Here is a 24,335-nt window from a genome sequence, read left to right on the forward strand (position 1 = left end):
AAATATAGTGCATAATACGGAGATCCCGTCATTTCTTTTTTTTACCATGTTTCTTTTTTATTATTTATGTACAGCCTTGCTAAATCTTGCTAAGCATTCAAAAGAGAGAATGTTTGCACCTGTTATCTATATTTTAAAATCGTTTTTTGAGTATGTTCCACTATTCACAATTCTACAAAATTTTAACAGTTTATAGCCAAGACTGTTTGGATAACAACAAGTAAAAAAAAAAATTTCACTTCCAAGTGCCCACGAACCTATATCTCTACCTTAAATAATTGACAACCATATCTTTTCAGATAAGATTAATGCATATTTATATCATGTTTATTAGGCTACTTTATTCCAATGATTCTTGTATCAAGCACAAGCATAATGACATTTAGTATCTTCATCTTTCCATTCTGCAGTTTCTATAACAAATATTTAAATAGTAAAAGATCATCCGTTAATTTGAACATTTTTCAAGTAGAACACACCAAATATACGGTATGTGTGGTATTATGTGACGTCACCTACTTGTAGGCACGTGGTCACCGGATTGTGCATACCCTTAAAGTCAACGTATTGGAATATATACTTACCATTTGCAAGAAGGTACAGCTAAAAAAATAAAACAAAATTACATGTTATATATAATGTCTATTGAAAATGAACGAGTTATTTGTATTTGAATACGTCATGTTGCAAAATCAAACCAATATTAAAAAGAATCATTTTGATTGAACCCACGTCAAAATCCACGCACACACTATGATTATGTCGTAGAATTGCCATGGATTTTTTAGGAAAGGTTTCTTTGTGTACAAATTGACTACTCATTGAGTTTTGGGAGTGATGTGTGCCAAGGTAACAGACATTCTGGTAATGATATTTTTATTGATAAATCATACGAATTGTCATGAAATGGTCAGGAGTGGTTATCCTTAACAACCAATAATATTTTTTGTAAAGAACAGAATCTGATTGCCAAGGAAACAACAATGATTCTTCATTTATAGTTCATGGGCAAATTACTAATTATAGAGAAAATATTTTTCTATTATTTTATTTCACTGAAATAACTAGCCAAGAATTGACTTAAGATTCTCTAGTGATTTCTTTGGTGTCACTACGAACATTCCCGACTCTCGAAAACATTTCCCAATTTAAAGTGTTAACCGAGTGTATAAGGAGAACCGGCTTGATATCCATCCATATAGAAGTAAACCGGGCCATACCTAACATCAAAATCACAGCGAACGTCGGTTGAACGTCGTGTGTTTCCCATACACGCACCATAAATGGCATTATGTACGATATTTGTAGATAGAATATACACATTGCTACAATGAAACTTTTACTTACAGTCACCGTAATTCGTACCACCTTCCTCCACCCCTGCAATTTGAAAAAAATATGCACCAAGCGTTAGATTGGGTAGATGGTGTTCACTTTAAACCGAACTCGCTATGACCATTAACAGATTGAAGGGTTGTATGTATCCTTCAGTTATGGTGATATTATAGATCATTGCCATGACTCATCATAGCATAACAGTAGTTTGTGTTTGTGAATCAAATGACACATTACATGTATAATAATTACAGCGCTAGTCTTTACAGTGCGTTATAGAACGTGAGTTTGTTCCGATTCGTACATTTTGTCATGCAAACAATTATACATTAATGCATACCGAATTGTCTTGTTTATATATCCATGTTTATTTAAATAAATCATGAGTAAGCTACAATGCGATTTGTGCACAGTGGTGAGTGCAGGTTCTGAACGCATAAACAAATGAATTTATGTATAAATAAACAATGCACAACAGTTATAATAAAATATGAGTATTCAACCGTTCAAACATCTCAACAAACACAACTACCTTAAAGAAATGATATTTTTATTAATAAATCATACGAACTGTCATGAAATGGTCAGGAGCGGTTATCCCTTACAGCCAATAATATATTTTGAGGAGAACAGAATCTGGTTGCCAAAGAGACAACAATGATTTTTCATTTATAGTTAATGGGCAAATTATTAATTGTAGAGGAAATATTTCCCTATAATTTTATTTCACTGAGATAATTAGCCCCCACACGATCTTTAAGCCATGCACGCATGCAGTCAGGCAAGTACACGTTTTATATACATTATATAATGTTGTGTTCAAATGTTTTTCTGAGTTTAAATAATCACATTTTCCCGCTGTGACTGCGTACAGTTATAAAATTATTTTTGCCCACTCACCCCAATGTCAATTACATGCGTGCGTTATTAAAACTATAGACACAATTTTAAATGATTGAAATTCAAGGCGATTGAAACATTTAATGTGTAGTTAGTTCTAAATGTTTTGAATATATGTTGATATCATGTATCATTGCCATGAGTATAATAACATTGAATATTCATGATTCAAATATCACATCACATGTGAAACAGTATAAAAAATACCTAGTATCATGCTTTTATCAACAGCTACTTATGTTTTACAGAGTTTTTGTATTTTACGTTTTTTAAGTTTATTTGTTGTAAGGAACATTTTACTGTAAACGTGTTCAAAATTGTCTGTAATTTTGAAGAGTTATGTTGATTTTAAAATAGAGTTTGGTAGCTTTTTAAGCTTTCGCTGAAAATAGCGTTAGCTTCACCCTAGTGTTATACTAATAAGGTCGCAAAAGCTGTATCCAGCCAATAAAGAATGAAACAAAAGCATATCATGTGCACAAAACTATATAGTGTATATATAATTATGATAATTTACATAATAAACATCCAAGTGTGTGTTAAAAATATATGTTAGTACAATACACAGAACAGGGTTAGCTCAAGCTTACTTAAATAGCTGTTATCAATTGAAGACAATGCACATTGAATTCCATATATTCGTTTCTCATGGATATGCATATGACTTGTTACGGTAGTGTGTTTGTCTATTGTTTTTCAAATAAAATATTATTTTGTGTTTCCCATACACGGATCATAGTTGGCATCATGTACGATAGAATATACGCATTGCTATAATGTTACTTTTACTTACATCCATTACTTGAATAATATCTTTCGTCCACCCCTACAATTTAAAAAAAAACATGCAGCAAGCGTTAGATTGGATAGGTGTTTTTTTCTTCAAACCGAACTCGCTATGACCATTAACAGATTGAAGGGTTGTATGTATCCTTCAGTTATGGTGATATTATAGATCATTGCCATGACTCATCATAGCATAACAGTAGTATGTGTTTGTGAATCAAATGACACATTACATGTATAATAATTACAGCGCTAGTCTTTACAGTGCGTTATAGAACGTGAGTTTGTTCCGATTCGTACACAATATTTTGTCATGCAAACAATTATACATTACTGCATACCGAATTGTCTTGTTTATATATCCATGTTTATTTAAATAAATCATGAGTAAGCTACAATGCGATTTGTGCAAAATGGTGAGTGCAGGTTCTGAACTCATGAACAAATTAATTTATGCATAAATAAACAATGAGTATTCTACTGTTCAAACATCTCAACAAACACAACTGCCTTAAAGGCTGTATATTCTTAGTATGACATGATGCATTTTGAATTCGGATAGAATATACACAATGTTGTTATGTTACAATAATGTTTCTTAAATTTACCTTGTTCTGGGTCAAAACGTTTCCCCCCTCTCTCTAAAATAAAGAAAATATGCACCAAACGTTATATTTGATAGGTGGTGTTAAATTGAACCAAATCCGCCATGCCATTTAAACGACTGAAAAGTATTTTGTCAGCAAAAATAATTGTCATAAAATATCATACATAAAAATAAAGGTTTATTCTGCACATTGTGTCAAAAGACGCGAGATGATTCTGGTCGTGGCACACTGTTGTTTATCAAAGATGCGCATACTGCTTTGTAAACTAGCAAACAAACACATATCAATGTGCTCCAAACAATATAGTTTATAACAATAATTTACATTAATAATCGTCCAAGCACGTTCAAAATATATGTTGGTAGAATATACTGAACAGGGTCTGCTCACGCTTTTTCAAATACATGCAGTTCGTCTTGTGAAAAATACTGAGTGCGGGCGCTGAACGTATAAACAACTACATGCATGAACAAACAATGATTTCTAACTCACAGGGACAAAAATAAACAAACATTTTAAATCGACATGTAGAAACTCGTAATTCAATAGTGACATTCAATAAGCAGCCTGAAGCCTAAATAGTATGCGTGTTATCATTTATTATCAAATCGACTATATTGCTTATCACTTGTCAACCATAATTGCATGATGAATCACATCGATATGTCAAGACGTTCCACATTGCAAAGGCGTGCACCACTGTACCATGTATTTCTATAGGCTCTGCGCGAACAAGTCGAGAAAACAGCACAAACCCAACTTTGAAGTATTTCTTAGCAACCAAATTTATATATGTTGTACACGTAGGAATAACCTTGTGACACTGTTTAGGAGAGTTTCAGCAACTTTTCCTTGTGATGGTTGCCTGGTGGTGAAAATGCCCGGATGTCCGCCCCAATGTGTTGCTAAGCCAATGTTTCTTTATTATACCTCACCGGGTTGTAATACAATTAAAAATATGCATCGGTAGGTTAAAACAGCAAGTAAAGATATTTTCCTAACAAATATACATTTTCGCTATGGTAATTGAATTTATTTGGCGGGAAAATATTAATTGAGCAGAAGTGAGCTCAAATACCTGAGCATACAGTTTATGGCCTCAATATGAGACGACAAACTTGAATAGTATCATTATATTATCAAAGAGGGTGAACAATACAAGGACAATTCCTTATAACAACTGACACAAAAGTCATGTGAATTCGTCGAAAACTTTTAAAATATGACACAACCCTTCTAACAAAATCATGACTATTCGACCGGATGGGTTATTTGCCTGCAAAATAACCCCTCTTAAAAAGTCATAAAATTATAAATTGTAATGTTATAAAATATGAATTATCGATGAATAAACATAATTAATATTGATGTATCAATGACTACTAGATTCAGTTCTATCTCCAAATCAAATCAAATCAAAAGCAAATGGTCTTTGTACCAAAGAATTGTACACAACACGTATCTTTGTTTGCATAACCAACATGCATGTATACCTCAATACATACATACATGCAAACTAAATAACAAACAAACGGGAGCACAAACCTTAAACTTTTCTGTGCTTCTAAACACATTTAGGGAATTTGAAAACCGGATTATGCAATGATTTACTGTGAGTGTTAGATAAGATTGTGGTTCCACGGTATAATGAATACTAACCTTGTGGTCCAAGATCAGGATCCTGAGCCTGTTTATATAAATAATAAGATATGTAAATGTCAGTATATTTAACATCAATGTATTACAAGACGATGCAAACATTTTTAATTGTACATATAGCAACCTTTCGGGCTAGATTGAAAAGACTGTAAAATAAGTACATTGTTATGAAAATATTGTTAACATCTGTCCTAACAATCTAATAAATTCACAATTCTTCACAGGAATGTACTACCGTATATCACAAGTATATTTAATTTGTTATTATATTAGTAGGCCCGACCAAGTTGCCCTGCAGCTTTAATTTATTTTTAATTTTATTCCCTACTGTACAGGAATGTCAATAAATGCCGATAACCTCTTACGAGGTTTATATGAATTATGTATTAATTCTAATTATTCATCATTCAGAATTGTCTTTTCATATATGTAAAAAAAATATTTATGCAGTATATCATTTATAATTTATCATCACAATTTACCAGGAATATAAATAGTAAAATGTGATGAGTTATTGAAATTTGTTATTTATATCGCAGCCTGCATGGTGTTATTTATAATAAATTACTGTTTACAAACATTAATAATGATTTTCACAATTAAATTAATTTAAAATTACATTTACTGTATATTTCAACATTTCTGAACCAAATAAATTCCACACAGTTCATAGTGACATCAAAATATCAACTACATATTTCTATTTATCACCACAAACAAATTTGTCAGAGATAGGTCAATTCGTGTTTGTTTTACAACCCAAAACTGATTTACATGAAACATGTATAGAAAATTCCACCATTTGTTATTCACATAGAAATACATGATAACACAATACCGTTGCATAAAACATTGAATTCGCATATTTTGGGAAAACACAATCAACTTTATAAAAATCAACCAAAAATGCAATGCAATGTTTTCGAAATTTCATGATTATCAAATTTTAAATATGCTGAAGATGAATCCCATTCTACTTTACAGCGCTACATTCGAATTAGTGTAGAACATAAATTCCGTCTAAAGTGATAAAATTTGATTAGGACCAAACTAGTGTTTGCCATCAAGGCAAACCATAATGCTAAGCAAATCATGATTAGTGTGATGCCTGATGATAGAACATAAAGTAGCATCTCCGTTAGAGTTTACCATGAATGTAGAGAATGGTGTATGACAGGCAGTGTTCATTCCATAGTCTGAACGATATTTTATAAAGAGAATGAAGATATTGCATCCTGTATGTCCAGCAACCAAGGCAACGACGGAAAACTGACTATTACAACTAACCAGAGAGGAAATAAGATGAGAATTTTTTTTCGGGTACAAATAATGAGAAATGACGAAATTCGGCAATGCACAAAAATAATTAAACAGAAAAGTTATCAGGAATAAAAATATTCTAGGTAGAAGTGAAAGGAGCAACCTCTTAGTTTACCATATTTTGAAGAACCACAAAGACATACTGAGAATTTTTGTTTTGGGATTACAGGACATGTAATAACAAGTAAAACATATAAACAGCTTTATCTGTGGGTGACTGTCAACGTAAGGAGGTGTAACCATGGAGGAGATTGTGATCAAATATTCTCTAAGCATTTCTCATAGCATTTATGAAAAACAAAGTGTCTGAACAGGGACGCGATGACAACTACAGTCTGGCAACCAAACTCGATTGGAGTAGACAGATAACAGAGACAGGTGTGATATCTAAGTGAGTATGATAGAAACACATTTGTTGTATTATCTGAGATACACTGTGTGTCTGTATAACATAACATCATAGGAAGTATTATCTAAGATGTGTGTATTTAATTGAACAGTAAGATGTGTGTATATGTGTGTGATAATATGCGTTAGTAGATATGTGTGTATATGTGTGTGATAATATGTGTTGGTGTATATGTGTGTGATAATATGTGTTGGTGTATATGTGTGTGATAATATGTGTTGGTGTATATGTGTGATAATATGTGTGGGTAGATATGTGTGTGATGATATGTGTTGGTAGATATGTGTGTATATGCGTGTGATAATATGTGTTGGTAGATATGTGTGTATATGCGTGTTATAATATGTGTTGGTTGATATGTATGTATATGCGAGTGATAATATGTGTTGGTAGATATGTGTGTATATGTGTGTGATGTTATGTGTTGGTAGATATGTGTGTATATGCGTGTGATAATATGTGTTGGTAGATAAGTGTGTATATGCGTGTGATAATATGTGTTGGCAGATATGTGTGTATATGTGTGTGACAATATGTGTTGGTAGATATGTGTGTATATGTGTGTGATAATATGTGTTGGTAGATATGTGTGTATATGCGTGTTATAATATGTGCTTGTAGATATGTGTGTATATGCGTGTGATAATTTGTGTTGGTAGATATGTATGTATATGTGTGTGATAATATGTGTTGGTAGATATGTGTATGATAATATGTGTTGGTAGATATGTGTGTATATATGTGTGATAATATGTGTTGGTAGATATGTATGTATATGCGTGTGATAATATGTGTTGGTAGATATGTGTGTATATGGGTGGGATAATATGTGTTGGTATATATGTATGTATATGTGTGTGATATTATGTGTTGGTAGATATGTGTGTATATGCGTGTTATAATATGTGTTGGTAGATATGTATGTATATGCGTGTGATAATATGTGTTGGTAGATATGTATGTATATGCGTGTGATAATATGTGTTGGTAGATATGTGTGTATATGTGTGTGATATTATGTGTTGGTAGATATGTGTGTATATGCGTGTTATAATATGTGTTGGTCGATATGTATGTATATGCGTGTGATAATATGTGTTGGTAGATATGTGTGTATATGTGTGTGATAATATGTGTTGGTAGATAAGTGTGTATATGCGTGTGATAATATGTGTTGGCAGATATGTGTGTATATGTGTGTGACAATATGTGTTGGTAGATATGTGTGTATATGCGTGTTATAATATGTGTTGGTAGATATGTGTGTATATATGCGTGTTATAATATGTGTTGGTGGATATGTGTGTATATGCATGTGATAATATGTGTTGGTAGATATGTGTGTATATGCGTGTTATAATATGTGTTGGTAGATATGTGTGCATATGTGTGTGATAATATGTGTTGGTAGATATGTGTGTATATGTGTGTGATAATATGTGTTGGTAGATAAGTGTGTATATGCGTGTTATAATATTTGTTGGTATATATGCATGTATATGCGTGTGATAATATGTGTTGGTATATATGTGTGTATATGCGTGTGATAATATGTGTTGGTAGATAAGTGTGTATATGCGTGTTATAATATGTGTTGGTAGATATGTATGTATATGCGTGTGATAATATGTGTTGGTAGATATGTGTGTATATATGTTGGTAGATATGTGTGTATATGTGTGTGATAATATGTGTTGGTAGATATGTGTGTATATGTGTGTGATAATATGTGTTGGTAGATATGTGTGTATATGCGTGTTATAATATGTGTTGCTAGATATGTGTGTATATGTGTTAGTAGATATGTGTGTGTATGCGTGTTATAATATGTGTTGGTAGATATGTGTGTATATGTGTGTGATAATATGTGTTGGTAGATATGTGTGTATATGCGTGTGATAATATGTGTTGGCAGATATGTGTGTATATGTGTGTGACAATATGTGTTGGTAGATATGTGTGTATATGCGTGTTATAATATGTGTTGGTAGATATGTGTGTATATATGCGTGTTATAATATGTGTTGTTAGATATGAGTGTATATGAGTGTGATAATATGTGTTGGTAGATATGTGTGTATATGCGTGTTATAATATGTGTTGGTAGATATGTGTGCATATGTGTGTGATAATATGTGTTGGTAGATATGTGTGTATATGTGTGTGATAATATGTGTTGGTAGATAAGTGTGTATATGCGAGTTATAATATTTGTTGGTATATATGTATGTATATGCGTCTGATAATATGTGTTGGTAGATATGTGTGTATATGCGTGTGATAATATGTGTTGGTAGATAAGTGTGTATATGCGTGTTATAATATGTGTTGGTAGATATGTGTGTATATGTGTGTGATAATATGTGTTGGTAGATATGTGTGATAATATGTGTTGGTAGATATGTGTGTATATGCGTGTTATAATATATGTTGCTAGATATGTGTGTATATGTGTTAGTAGATATATGTGTATATGTGTGTGATAATATGTGTTGCTAGATATGTGTGTATATGTGGGTGTTATAATATGTGTTGGTAGATATGTGTGTATATATGTGTGATAATATGTGTTGGTATGTGTGTGTGTATATGTGTGTGATATTATGTGTTGGTAGATATGTGTGTATATGTGTTGTTGATAGATATGTGTGTATATGTGTGTGGTAATATGTGTTGGTAGATATGTGTGTATATGGGTGTGATAATATGTGTTGGTAGATATGTGTGTATATGCGTGTTATAATATGTGCTTGTAGATATGTGTGTATATGCGTGTGATAATTTGTGTTGGTAGATATGTATGTATATGTGTGTGATAATATGTGTTGGTAGATATGTGTATGATAATATGTGTTGGTAGATATGTGTGTATATATGTGTGATAATATGTGTTGGTAGATATGTATGTATATGCGTGTGATAATATGTGTTGGTAGATATGTGTGTATATGGGTGGGATAATATGTGTTGGTATATATGTATGTATATGTGTGTGATATTATGTGTTGGTAGATATGTGTGTATATGCGTGTTATAATATGTGTTGGTAGATATGTATGTATATGCGTGTGATAATATGTGTTGGTAGATATGTATGTATATGCGTGTGATAATATGTGTTGGTAGATATGTGTGTATATGTGTGTGATATTATGTGTTGGTAGATATGTGTGTATATGCGTGTTATAATATGTGTTGGTCGATATGTATGTATATGCGTGTGATAATATGTGTTGGTAGATATGTGTGTATATGTGTGTGATAATATGTGTTGGTAGATAAGTGTGTATATGCGTGTGATAATATGTGTTGGCAGATATGTGTGTATATGTGTGTGACAATATGTGTTGGTAGATATGTGTGTATATGCGTGTTATAATATGTGTTGGTAGATATGTGTGTATATATGCGTGTTATAATATGTGTTGGTGGATATGTGTGTATATGCATGTGATAATATGTGTTGGTAGATATGTGTGTATATGCGTGTTATAATATGTGTTGGTAGATATGTGTGCATATGTGTGTGATAATATGTGTTGGTAGATATGTGTGTATATGTGTGTGATAATATGTGTTGGTAGATAAGTGTGTATATGCGTGTTATAATATTTGTTGGTATATATGCATGTATATGCGTGTGATAATATGTGTTGGTATATATGTGTGTATATGCGTGTGATAATATGTGTTGGTAGATAAGTGTGTATATGCGTGTTATAATATGTGTTGGTAGATATGTATGTATATGCGTGTGATAATATGTGTTGGTAGATATGTGTGTATATATGTTGGTAGATATGTGTGTATATGTGTGTGATAATATGTGTTGGTAGATATGTGTGTATATGTGTGTGATAATATGTGTTGGTAGATATGTGTGTATATGCGTGTTATAATATGTGTTGCTAGATATGTGTGTATATGTGTTAGTAGATATGTGTGTGTATGCGTGTTATAATATGTGTTGGTAGATATGTGTGTATATGTGTGTGATAATATGTGTTGGTAGATATGTGTGTATATGCGTGTGATAATATGTGTTGGCAGATATGTGTGTATATGTGTGTGACAATATGTGTTGGTAGATATGTGTGTATATGCGTGTTATAATATGTGTTGGTAGATATGTGTGTATATATGCGTGTTATAATATGTGTTGTTAGATATGAGTGTATATGAGTGTGATAATATGTGTTGGTAGATATGTGTGTATATGCGTGTTATAATATGTGTTGGTAGATATGTGTGCATATGTGTGTGATAATATGTGTTGGTAGATATGTGTGTATATGTGTGTGATAATATGTGTTGGTAGATAAGTGTGTATATGCGAGTTATAATATTTGTTGGTATATATGTATGTATATGCGTCTGATAATATGTGTTGGTAGATATGTGTGTATATGCGTGTGATAATATGTGTTGGTAGATAAGTGTGTATATGCGTGTTATAATATGTGTTGGTAGATATGTGTGTATATGTGTGTGATAATATGTGTTGGTAGATATGTGTGATAATATGTGTTGGTAGATATGTGTGTATATGCGTGTTATAATATATGTTGCTAGATATGTGTGTATATGTGTTAGTAGATATATGTGTATATGTGTGTGATAATATGTGTTGCTAGATATGTGTGTATATGTGGGTGTTATAATATGTGTTGGTAGATATGTGTGTATATATGTGTGATAATATGTGTTGGTATGTGTGTGTGTATATGTGTGTGATATTATGTGTTGGTAGATATGTGTGTATATGTGTTGGTAGATATGTGTGTATATGTGTGTGGTAATATGTGTTGGTAGATATGTGTGTATATGGGTGTGATAATATGTGTTGGTAGATATGTGTGTATATGCGTGTTATAATATGTGTTGGTAGAAATGTGTGTATATGTGTCTGATAATATGTGTTGGTAGATATGTGTGTATATGCGTGTGATAATATGTGTTGGTAGATATGTATGTATATGCGTGTGATAATATGTGTTGGTAAATATGTGTGTGATAATATGTGTTGGTAGATATGTGTGTATATGTGTGTGATAATATGTGTTGATAGATACGTGTATATATGTGTGTGATAATATGTGTTGGTAGATATGTCTGTGTATGCGTGTTATAATATATGTTGGTAGATATGTGTATATATGCGTGTTATAATATATGTTGTTAGATATGCATGTATATGCGTGTGATAATATGTGTTGGTATATATGTGTGTATATGCGTGTGATAATATGTGTTGGTAGAAAAGTGTGTATATGCGTGTTATAATATGTGTTGGTAGATATGTATGTATATGCGTGTGATAATATGTGTTGGTAGATATGTGTGTGATAATATGTGTTGGTAGATATGTGTGTATATGTGTGTGATAATATGTGTTGGTAGATATGTGTGTATATGCGTGTTATAATATGTGTTGCTAGATATGTGTGTATATGTGTTAGTAGATATGTGTGTGTATGCGTGTTATAATATGTGTTGGTAGATATGTGTGTATATGTGTGTGATAATATGTGTTGGTAGATATGTGTGTATATGCGTGTGATAATATGTGTTGGCAGATATGTGTGTATATGTGTGTGACAATATGTGTTGGTAGATATGTGTGTATATATGCGTGTTATAATATGTGTTGTTAGATATGTGTGTATATGAGTGTGATAATATGTGTTGGTAGATATGTGTGTATATGCGTGTTATAATATGTGTTGGTAGATATGTGTGCATATGTGTGTGATAATATGTGTTGGTAGATATGTGTGTATATGTGTGTGATAATATGTGTTGGTAGATAAGTGTGTATATGCGAGTTATAATATTTGTTGGTATATATGTATGTATATGCGTCTGATAATATGTGTTGGTAGATATGTGTGTATATGCGTGTGATAATATGTGTTGGTAGATAAGTGTGTATATGCGTGTTATAATATGTGTTGGTAGATATGTGTGTATATGTGTGTGATAATATGTGTTGGTAGATATGTGTGATAATATGTGTTGGTAGATATGTGTGTATATGCGTGTTATAATATGTGTTGCTAGATATGTATGTATATGTGTTAGTAGATATATGTGTATATGTGTGTGATAATATGTGTTGCTAGATATGTGTGTATATGTGGGTGTTATAATATGTGTTGGTAGATATGTGTGTATATGTGTGTGATAATATGTGTTGGTATGTGTGTGTGTATATGTGTGTGATATTATGTGTTGGTAGATATGTGTGTATATGTGTTGGTAGATATGTGTGTATATGTGTGTGGTAATATGTGTTGGTAGATATGTGTGTATATGGGTGTGATAATATGTGTTGGTAGATATGTGTGTATATGCGTGTTATAATATGTGTTGGTAGAAATGTGTGTATATGTGTCTGATAATATGTGTTGGTAGATATGTGTGTATATGCGTGTGATAATATGTGTTGGTAGATATGTATGTATATGCGTGTGATAATATGTGTTGGTAAATATGTGTGTGATAATATGTGTTGGTAGATATGTGTGTATATGTGTGTGATAATATGTGTTGATAGATACGTGTATATATGTGTGTGATAATATGTGTTGGTAGATATGTCTGTGTATGCGTGTTATAATATATGTTGGTAGATATGTGTATATATGCGTGTTATAATATATGTTGTTAGATATGTGTGTATATGAGTGTGATAATATGTGTTGGTAGATAAGTGTGTATATGCGTGTTATAATATGTGTTGGTAGATATGTGTGTATATGTGTGTGATAATATGTGTTGGTAGATATGTGTGATAATATGTGTTGGTAGATATGTGTGTATATGCGTGTTATAATATGTGTTGCTAGATATGTGTGTATATGTGTTAGTAGATATATGTGTATATGTGTGTGATAATATGTGTTGGTAGATATGTGTGTATATGTGGGTGTTATAATATGTGTTGGTAGATATGTGTGTATATGTGTGTGATAATATGTGTTGGTATGTGTGTGTGTATATGTGTGTGATATTATGTGTTGGTAGATATGTGTGTATATGTGTTGGTAGATATGTGTGTATATGTGTGTGGTAATATGTGTTGGTAGATATGTGTGTATATGGGTGTGATAATATGTGTTGGTAGATATGTGTGTATATGCGTGTTATAATATGTGTTGGTAGAAATGTGTGTATATGTGTGTGATAATATGTGTTGGTAGATATGTGTGTATATGCGTGTGATAATATGTGTTGGTAGATATGTATGTATATGCGTGTGATAATATGTGTTGGTAAATATGTGTGTGATAATATGTGTTAGTAGATATGTGTGTATATGCGTGTTATAATATATGTTGGTAGATATGTGTGTATATGTGTGTGACAATATGTGTTGGTAGATATGTGTGTATATGCGTGTTATAATATGTGTTGGTAGATATGTGTGTATATGCGTGTTATAATATGTGTTGGTAGATATGTGTGTATATGCGTGTGATAATATGTATTGGTAGATATGTGTGTATATGCGTGTTATAATATGTGTTGGTAGATATGTATGTATATGCGTGTGATAATATGTGTTGGTAGATATGTGTGTATATGTGTGTGATAATATGTGTTGGTAGATAAGTGTGTATATGCGTGTTATAATATGTGTTGGTAGATATGTATGTATATGCGTGTGATAATATGTGTTGGTAGATATGTGTGTATATGCGTGTGATAATATGTGTTGGTAGATATGTGTGTATATGTGTGTGACAATATGTGTTGGTAGATATGTGTGTATATGCGTGTTATAATATGTGTTGGTAGATATGTGTGTATAGTTGTGTGATAATATGTGTTGGTAGATATGTGTGTATAATATGTGTTAGTAGATATGTGTGTATATGCGTGTGATAATATGTGTTGTTAGATATATGTGTGTGATAATATGTGTTGGTAGCTATGTGTGTATATGTGTGTGATAATATATTTTGTAGATATGTGTGTATATGTGTGTGATAATATGTGTTGTTAGATATGTGTGTATATGTGTGTGATAATATGTGTTGGTAGATATGTTTGTATAATATGTGTTGGTAGATAAGTGTGTATGTGCGTGTTATAATATGTGTTGGTAGATATGTATGTATATGCGTGTGATAATATGTGTTGGTAGATATGTGTGTACATGTGTGTGATAATATGTGTTGGTACATATGTGTGTATATGTGTATAATAATATGTGTTGGTAGATATGTGTGTATATGTGTGTATAATATGTGTTGGTAGATATGTGTGTATATGTGTGTAATAATATGTGTTGGTAGATATGTCTGTATATGTGTGTGATAATATGTGTTGGTAGATATGTGTGTATATGCGTGTTATAATATGTGTTGGTAGATATGTGTGTATATGTGTGTGATAATATGTGTTGGTAGATATGTGTGTATATGCGTGTTATAATATGTGTTGGTAGATATGTGTGTATATGCGTGTTATAATATGTGTTCGTAGATAAGTGTGTATATGCGTGTGATAATATGTGTTGGTAGATATGTGTGTAAATGCGTGTGATAATATGTGTTGGTAGATATGTGTGTATATGCGTGTGATAATATGTGTTGGTAGATAAGTGTGTATATGCGAGTTATAATATTTGTTGGTATATATGTATGTATATGCGTCTGATAATATGTGTTGGTAGATATGTGTGTATATGCGTGTTATAATATGTGTTGGTAGATAAGTGTGTATATGCGTGTTATAATATGTGTTGGTAGATATGTGTGTATATGTGTGTGATAATATGTGTTGGTAGATATGTGTGATAATATGTGTTGGTAGATATGTGTGTATATGCGTGTTATAATATGTGTTGGTAGATATGTGTGTATATGTGTGTGATAATATGTGTTGGTAGATATGTGTGATAATATGTGTTGGTAGATATGTGTGTATATGCGTGTTATAATATATGTTGCTAGATATGTGTGTATATGTGTTAGTAGATATATGTGTATATGTGTGTGATAATATGTGTTGCTAGATATGTGTGTATATGTGGGTGTTATAATATGTGTTGGTAGATATGTGTGTATATATGTGTGATAATATGTGTTGGTATGTGTGTGTGTATATGTGTGTGATATTATGTGTTGGTAGATATGTGTGTATATGTGTTGGTAGATATGTGTGTATATGTGTGTGGTAATATGTGTTGGTAGATATGTGTGTATATGGGTGTGATAATATGTGTTGGTAGATATGTGTGTATATGCGTGTTATAATATGTGTTGGTAGAAATGTGTGTATATGTGTCTGATAATATGTGTTGGTAGATATGTGTGTATATGCGTGTGATAATATGTGTTGGTAGATATGTATGTATATGCGTGTGATAATATGTGTTGGTAAATATGTGTGTGATAATATGTGTTGGTAGATATGTGTGTATATGTGTGTGATAATATGTGTTGATAGATACGTGTATATATGTGTGTGATAATATGTGTTGGTAGATATGTCTGTGTATGCGTGTTATAATATATGTTGGTAGATATGTGTATATATGCGTGTTATAATATATGTTGTTAGATATGCATGTATATGCGTGTGATAATATGTGTTGGTATATATGTGTGTATATGCGTGTGATAATATGTGTTGGTAGATAAGTGTGTATATGCGTGTTATAATATGTGTTGGTAGATATGTATGTATATGCGTGTGATAATATGTGTTGGTAGATATGTGTGTGATAATATGTGTTGGTAGATATGTGTGTATATGTGTGTGATAATATGTGTTGGTAGATATGTGTGTATATGCGTGTTATAATATGTGTTGCTAGATATGTGTGTATATGTGTTAGTAGATATGTGTGTGTATGCGTGTTATAATATGTGTTGGTAGATATGTGTGTATATGTGTGTGATAATATGTGTTGGTAGATATGTGTGTATATGCGTGTGATAATATGTGTTGGCAGATATGTGTGTATATGTGTGTGACAATATGTGTTGGTAGATATGTGTGTATATATGCGTGTTATAATATGTGTTGTTAGATATGTGTGTATATGAGTGTGATAATATGTGTTGGTAGATATGTGTGTATATGCGTGTTATAATATGTGTTGGTAGATATGTGTGCATATGTGTGTGATAATATGTGTTGGTAGATATGTGTGTATATGTGTGTGATAATATGTGTTGGTAGATAAGTGTGTATATGCGAGTTATAATATTTGTTGGTATATATGTATGTATATGCGTCTGATAATATGTGTTGGTAGATATGTGTGTATATGCGTGTGATAATATGTGTTGGTAGATAAGTGTGTATATGCGTGTTATAATATGTGTTGGTAGATATGTGTGTATATGTGTGTGATAATATGTGTTGGTAGATATGTGTGATAATATGTGTTGGTAGATATGTGTGTATATGCGTGTTATAATATGTGTTGGTAGATATGTGTGTATATGTGTGTGATAATATGTGTTGGTAGATATGTGTGTATATGCGTGTGATAATATGTGTTGGCAGATATGTGTGTATATGTGTGTGATAATATGTGTTGGTAGATATGTGTGATAATATGTGTTGGTAGATATGTGTGTGTATGCGTGTTATAATATGTGTTGGTAGATATGTGTGTATATGTGTGTGATAATATGTGTTGGTAGATATGTGTGTATATGCGTGTGATAATATGTGTTGGCAGATATGTGTGTATATGTGTGTGACAATATGTGTTGGTAGATATGTGTGTATATATGCGTGTTATAATATGTGTTGTTAGATATGTGTGTATATGAGTGTGATAATATGTGTTGGTAGATATGTGTGTATATGCGTGTTATAATATGTGTTGGTAGATATGTGTGCATATGTGTGTGATAATATGTGTTGGTAGATATGTGTGTATATGTGTGTGATAATATGTGTTGGTAGATAAGTGTGTATATGCGAGTTATAATATTTGTTGGTATATATGTATGTATATGCGTCTGATAATATGTGTTGGTAGATATGTGTGTATATGCGTGTGATAATATGTGTTGGTAGATAAGTGTGTATATGCGTGTTATAATATGTGTTGGTAGATATGTGTGTATATGTGTGTGATAATATGTGTTGGTAGATATGTGTGATAATATGTGTTGGTAGATATGTGTGTATATGCGTGTTATAATATGTGTTGCTAGATATGTATGTATATGTGTTAGTAGATATATGTTATATGTGTGTGATAATATGTGTTGCTAGATATGTGTGTATATGTGGGTGTTATAATATGTGTTGGTAGATATGTGTGTATATGTGTGTGATAATATGTGTTGGTATGTGTGTGTGTATATGTGTGTGATATTATGTGTTGGTAGATATGTGTGTATATGTGTTGGTAGATATGTGTGTATATGTGTGTGGTAATATGTGTTGGTAGATATGTGTGTATATGGGTGTGATAATATGTGTTGGTAGATATGTGTGTATATGCGTGTTATAATATGTGTTGGTAGAAATGTGTGTATATGTGTCTGATAATATGTGTTGGTAGATATGTGTGTATATGCGTGTGATAATATGTGTTGGTAGATATGTATGTATATGCGTGTGATAATATGTGTTGGTAAATATGTGTGTGATAATATGTGTTGGTAGATATGTGTGTATATGTGTGTGATAATATGTGTTGATAGATACGTGTATATATGTGTGTGATAATATGTGTTGGTAGATATGTCTGTGTATGCGTGTTATAATATATGTTGGTAGATATGTGTATATATGCGTGTTATAATATATGTTGTTAGATATGTGTGTATATGAGTGTGATAATATGTGTTGGTAGATAAGTGTGTATATGCGTGTTATAATATGTGTTGGTAGATATGTGTGTATATGTGTGTGATAATATGTGTTGGTAGATATGTGTGATAATATGTGTTGGTAGATATGTGTGTATATGCGTGTTATAATATGTGTTGCTAGATATGTGTGTATATGTGTTAGTAGATATATGTGTATATGTGTGTGATAATATGTGTTGGTAGATATGTGTGTATATGTGGGTGTTATAATATGTGTTGGTAGATATGTGTGTATATGTGTGTGATAATATGTGTTGGTATGTGTGTGTGTATATGTGTGTGATATTATGTGTTGGTAGATATGTGTGTATATGTGTTGGTAGATATGTGTGTATATGTGTGTGGTAATATGTGTTGGTAGATATGTGTGTATATGGGTGTGATAATATGTGTTGGTAGATATGTGTGTATATGCGTGTTATAATATGTGTTGGTAGAAATGTGTGTATATGTGTGTGATAATATGTGTTGGTAGATATGTGTGTATATGCGTGTGATAATATGTGTTGGTAGATATGTATGTATATGCGTGTGATAATATGTGTTGGTAAATATGTGTGTGATAATATGTGTTAGTAGATATGTGTGTATATGCGTGTTATAATATATGTTGGTAGATATGTGTGTATATGTGTGTGACAATATGTGTTGGTAGATATGTGTGTATATGCGTGTTATAATATGTGTTGGTAGATATGTGTGTATATGCGTGTTATAATATGTGTTGGTAGATATGTGTGTATATGCGTGTGATAATATGTATTGGTAGATATGTGTGTATATGCGTGTTATAATATGTGTTGGTAGATATGTATGTATATGCGTGTGATAATATGTGTTGGTAGATATGTGTGTATATGTGTGTGTGATAATATGTGTTGGTAGATAAGTGTGTATATGCGTGTTATAATATGTGTTGGTAGATATGTATGTATATGCGTGTGATAATATGTGTTGGTAGATATGTGTGTATATGCGTGTGATAATATGTGTTGGTAGATATGTGTGTATATGTGTGTGACAATATGTGTTGGTAGATATGTGTGTATATGCGTGTTATAATATGTGTTGGTAGATATGTGTGTATAGTTGTGTGATAATATGTGTTGGTAGATATGTGTGTATAATATGTGTTAGTAGATATGTGTGTATATGCGTGTGATAATATGTGTTGTTAGATATATGTGTGTGATAATATGTGTTGGTAGCTATGTGTGTATATGTGTGTGATAATATATTTTGTAGATATGTGTGTATATGTGTGTGATAATATGTGTTGTTAGATATGTGTGTATATGTGTGTGATAATATGTGTTGGTAGATATGTGTGTATAATATGTGTTGGTAGATAAGTGTGTATGTGCGTGTTATAATATGTGTTGGTAGATATGTATGTATATGCGTGTGATAATATGTGTTGGTACATATGTGTGTATATGTGTATAATAATATGTGTTGGTAGATATGTGTGTATATGTGTGTATAATATGTGTTGGTAGATATGTGTGTATATGTGTGTAATAATATGTGTTGGTAGATATGTCTGTATATGTGTGTGATAATATGTGTTGGTAGATATGTGTGTATATGCGTGTTATAATATGTGTTGGTAGATATGTGTGTATATGTGTGTGATAATATGTGTTGGTAGATATGTGTGTATATGCGTGTTATAATATGTGTTGGTAGATATGTGTGTATATGCGTGTTATAATATGTGTTCGTAGATAAGTGTGTATATGCGTGTGATAATATGTGTTGGTAGATATGTGTGTAAATGCGTGTGATAATATGTGTTGGTAGATATGTGTGTATATGCGTGTGATAATATGTGTTGGTAGATAAGTGTGTATATGCGAGTTATAATATTTGTTGGTATATATGTATGTATATGCGTCTGATAATATGTGTTGGTAGATATGTGTGTATATGCGTGTTATAATATGTGTTGGTAGATAAGTGTGTATATGCGTGTTATAATATGTGTTGGTAGATATGTGTGTATATGTGTGTGATAATATGTGTTGGTAGATATGTGTGATAATATGTGTTGGTAGATATGTGTGTATATGCGTGTTATAATATGTGTTGCTAGATATGTGTGTATATGTGTTAGTAGATATATGTGTATATGTGTGTGATAATATGTGTTGGTAGATATGTGTGTATATGTGGGTGTTATAATATGTGTTGGTAGATATGTGTGTATATGTGTGTGATAATATGTGTTGGTATGTGTGTGTGTATATGTGTGTGATATTATGTGTTGGTAGATATGTGTGTATATGTGTTGGTAGATATGTGTGTATATGTGTGTGGTAATATGTGTTGGTAGATATGTGTGTATATGGGTGTGATAATATGTGTTGGTAGATATGTGTGTATATGCGTGTTATAATATGTGTTGGTAGAAATGTGTGTATATGTGTGTGATAATATGTGTTGGTAGATATGTGTGTATATGCGTGTGATAATATGTGTTGGTAGATATGTATGTATATGCGTGTGATAATATGTGTTGGTAAATATGTGTGTGATAATATGTGTTAGTAGATATGTGTGTATATGTGTGTGACAATATGTGTTGGTAGATATGTGTGTATATGCGTGTTATAATATGTGTTGGTAGATATGTGTGTATAGTTGTGTGATAATATGTGTTGGTAGATATGTGTGTATAATATGTGTTAGTAGATATGTGTGTATATGCGTGTGATAATATGTGTTGTTAGATATATGTGTGTGATAATATGTGTTGGTAGCTATGTGTGTATATGTGTGTGATAATATATTTTGTAGATATGTGTGTATATGTGTGTGATAATATGTGTTGTTAGATATGTGTGTATATGTGTGTGATAATATGTGTTGGTAGATATGTGTGTATAATATGTGTTGGTAGATAAGTGTGTATATGCGTGTTATAATATGTGTTGGTAGATATGTATGTATATGCGTGTGATAATATGTGTTGGTAGATATGTGTGTACATGTGTGTGATAATATGTGTTGGTACATATGTGTGTATATGTGTATAATAATATGTGTTGGTAGATATGTGTGTATATGTGTGTATAATATGTGTTGGTAGATATGTGTGTATATGTGTGTAATAATATGTGTTGGTAGATATGTCTGTATATGTGTGTGATAATATGTGTTGGTAGATATGTGTGTATATGCGTGTTATAATATGTGTTGGTAGATATGTGTGTATATGTGTGTGATAATATGTGTTGGTAGATATGTGTGTATATGCGTGTTATAATATGTGTTGGTAGATATGTGTGTATATGCGTGTTATAATATGTGTTCGTAGATAAGTGTGTATATGCGTGTGATAATATGTGTTGGTAGATATGTGTGTAAATGCGTGTGATAATATGTGTTGGTAGATATGTGTGTATATGCGTGTGATAATATGTGTTGGTAGATAAGTGTGTATATGCGAGTTATAATATTTGTTGGTATATATGTATGTATATGCGTCTGATAATATGTGTTGGTAGATATGTGTGTATATGCGTGTTATAATATGTGTTGGTAGATAAGTGTGTATATGCGTGTTATAATATGTGTTGGTAGATATGTGTGTATATGTGTGTGATAATATGTGTTGGTAGATATGTGTGATAATATGTGTTGGTAGATATGTGTGTATATGCGTGTTATAATATGTGTTGCTAGATATGTGTGTATATGTGTTAGTAGATATATGTGTATATGTGTGTGATAATATGTGTTGGTAGATATGTGTGTATATGTGGGTGTTATAATATGTGTTGGTAGATATGTGTGTATATGTGTGTGATAATATGTGTTGGTATGTGTGTGTGTATACGTGTGTGATATTATGTGTTGGTAGATATGTGTGTATATGTGTTGGTAGATATGTGTGTATATGTGTGTGGTAATATGTGTTGGTAGATATGTGTGTATATGGGTGTGATAATATGTGTTGGTAGATATGTGTGTATATGCGTGTTATAATATGTGTTGGTAGAAATGTGTGTATATGTGTGTGATAATATGTGTTGGTAGATATGTGTGTATATGCGTGTGATAATATGTGTTGGTAGATATGTATGTATATGCGTGTGATAATATGTGTTGGTAAATATGTGTGTGATAATATGTGTTGGTAGATATGTGTGTATATGCGTGTTATAATATATGTTGGTAGATATGTGTGTATATGTGTGTGACAATATGTGTTGGTAGATATGTGTGTATATGCGTGTTATAATATGTGTTGGTAGATATGTGTGTATATGCGTGTTATAATATGTGTTGGTAGATATGTGTGTATATGCGTGTGATAATATGTATTGGTAGATATGTGTGTATATGCGTGTTATAATATGTGTTGGTAGATATGTATGTATATGCGTGTGATAATATGTGTTGGTAGATATGTGTGTATATGTGTGTGATAATATGTGTTGGTAGATAAGTGTGTATATGCGTGTTATAATATGTGTTGGTAGATATGTATGTATATGCGTGTGATAATATGTGTTGGTAGATATGTGTGTATATGCGTGTGATAATATGTGTTGGTAGATATGTGTGTATATGTGTGTGACAATATGTGTTGGTAGATATGTGTGTATATGCGTGTTATAATATGTGTTGGTAGATATGTGTGTATAGTTGTGTGATAATATGTGTTGGTAGATATGTGTGTATAATATGTGTTAGTAGATATGTGTGTATATGCGTGTGATAATATGTGTTGTTAGATATATGTGTATATGTGTGTGATAATATGTGTTGGTAGCTATGTGTGTATATGTGTGTGATAATATATTTTGTAGATATGTGTGTATATGTGTGTGATAATATGTGTTGTTAGATATGTGTGTATATGTGTGTGATAATATGTGTTGGTACATATGTCTGTATATGTGTATAATAATATGTGTTGGTAGATATGTGTGTATATGTGTGTATAATATGTGTTGGTAGATATGTGTGTATATGTGTGTGATAATATGTGTTGGTAGATATGTGTGTATATGTGTGTGATAATATGTGTTGGTAGATATGTGTGTATATGCGTGTTATAATATGTGTTGGTAGATATGTGTGTATATGCGTGTTATAATATGTGTTCGTAGATAAGTGTGTATATGCGTGTGATAATATATGTTGGTAGATATGTGTGTATATGCGTGTGATAATATGTGTTGTTAGATATGTGTGTATATGCGTGTGATAATATGTGTTGGTAGATATGTGTGTATAATATGTGTTAGTAGATATGTGTGTATATGCGTGTGATAATATGTGTTGGTAGATATATGTGTATATGTGTGTGATAATATGTGTTGGTAGATATGTGTGTATATGTGTGTGATAATATGTGTTGGTAGATATGTGTGCATATGTGTGTGATAATATGTGTTGATATATATGTGTGTATATGTGTGTGATAATATGTGTTGGTAGATATGTGTGTATAAT

The 24,335-nt window shown here is 31.7% G+C and overlaps 1 long non-coding RNA gene across 1 annotated transcript in view; it reads right to left on the reverse strand.

The window, feature by feature from the left end:
- Positions 1–300: 300 nt before the first annotated feature.
- Positions 301–24,335, reverse strand: part of LOC144357689 (uncharacterized) — a 36,864-nt gene continuing 12,829 nt past the window's right edge. The window contains exons 3-8 of the long non-coding RNA XR_014931100.1: positions 5,289–5,316; positions 3,630–3,662; positions 3,029–3,061; positions 1,348–1,380; positions 585–603; positions 301–413 (exon numbers count right to left, since the gene is read on the reverse strand). This is a non-coding gene — a long non-coding RNA (uncharacterized LOC144357689). The remainder of the gene's footprint in view (positions 414–584; positions 604–1,347; positions 1,381–3,028; positions 3,062–3,629; positions 3,663–5,288; positions 5,317–24,335) is intronic.

The sequence above is a fragment of the Saccoglossus kowalevskii genome, chromosome 12 (genome assembly GCF_978046115.1).
Source record: "Saccoglossus kowalevskii chromosome 12, keSacKowa6.1, whole genome shotgun sequence".
Classification (NCBI taxonomy): Eukaryota; Metazoa; Hemichordata; class Enteropneusta; family Harrimaniidae; genus Saccoglossus; species Saccoglossus kowalevskii.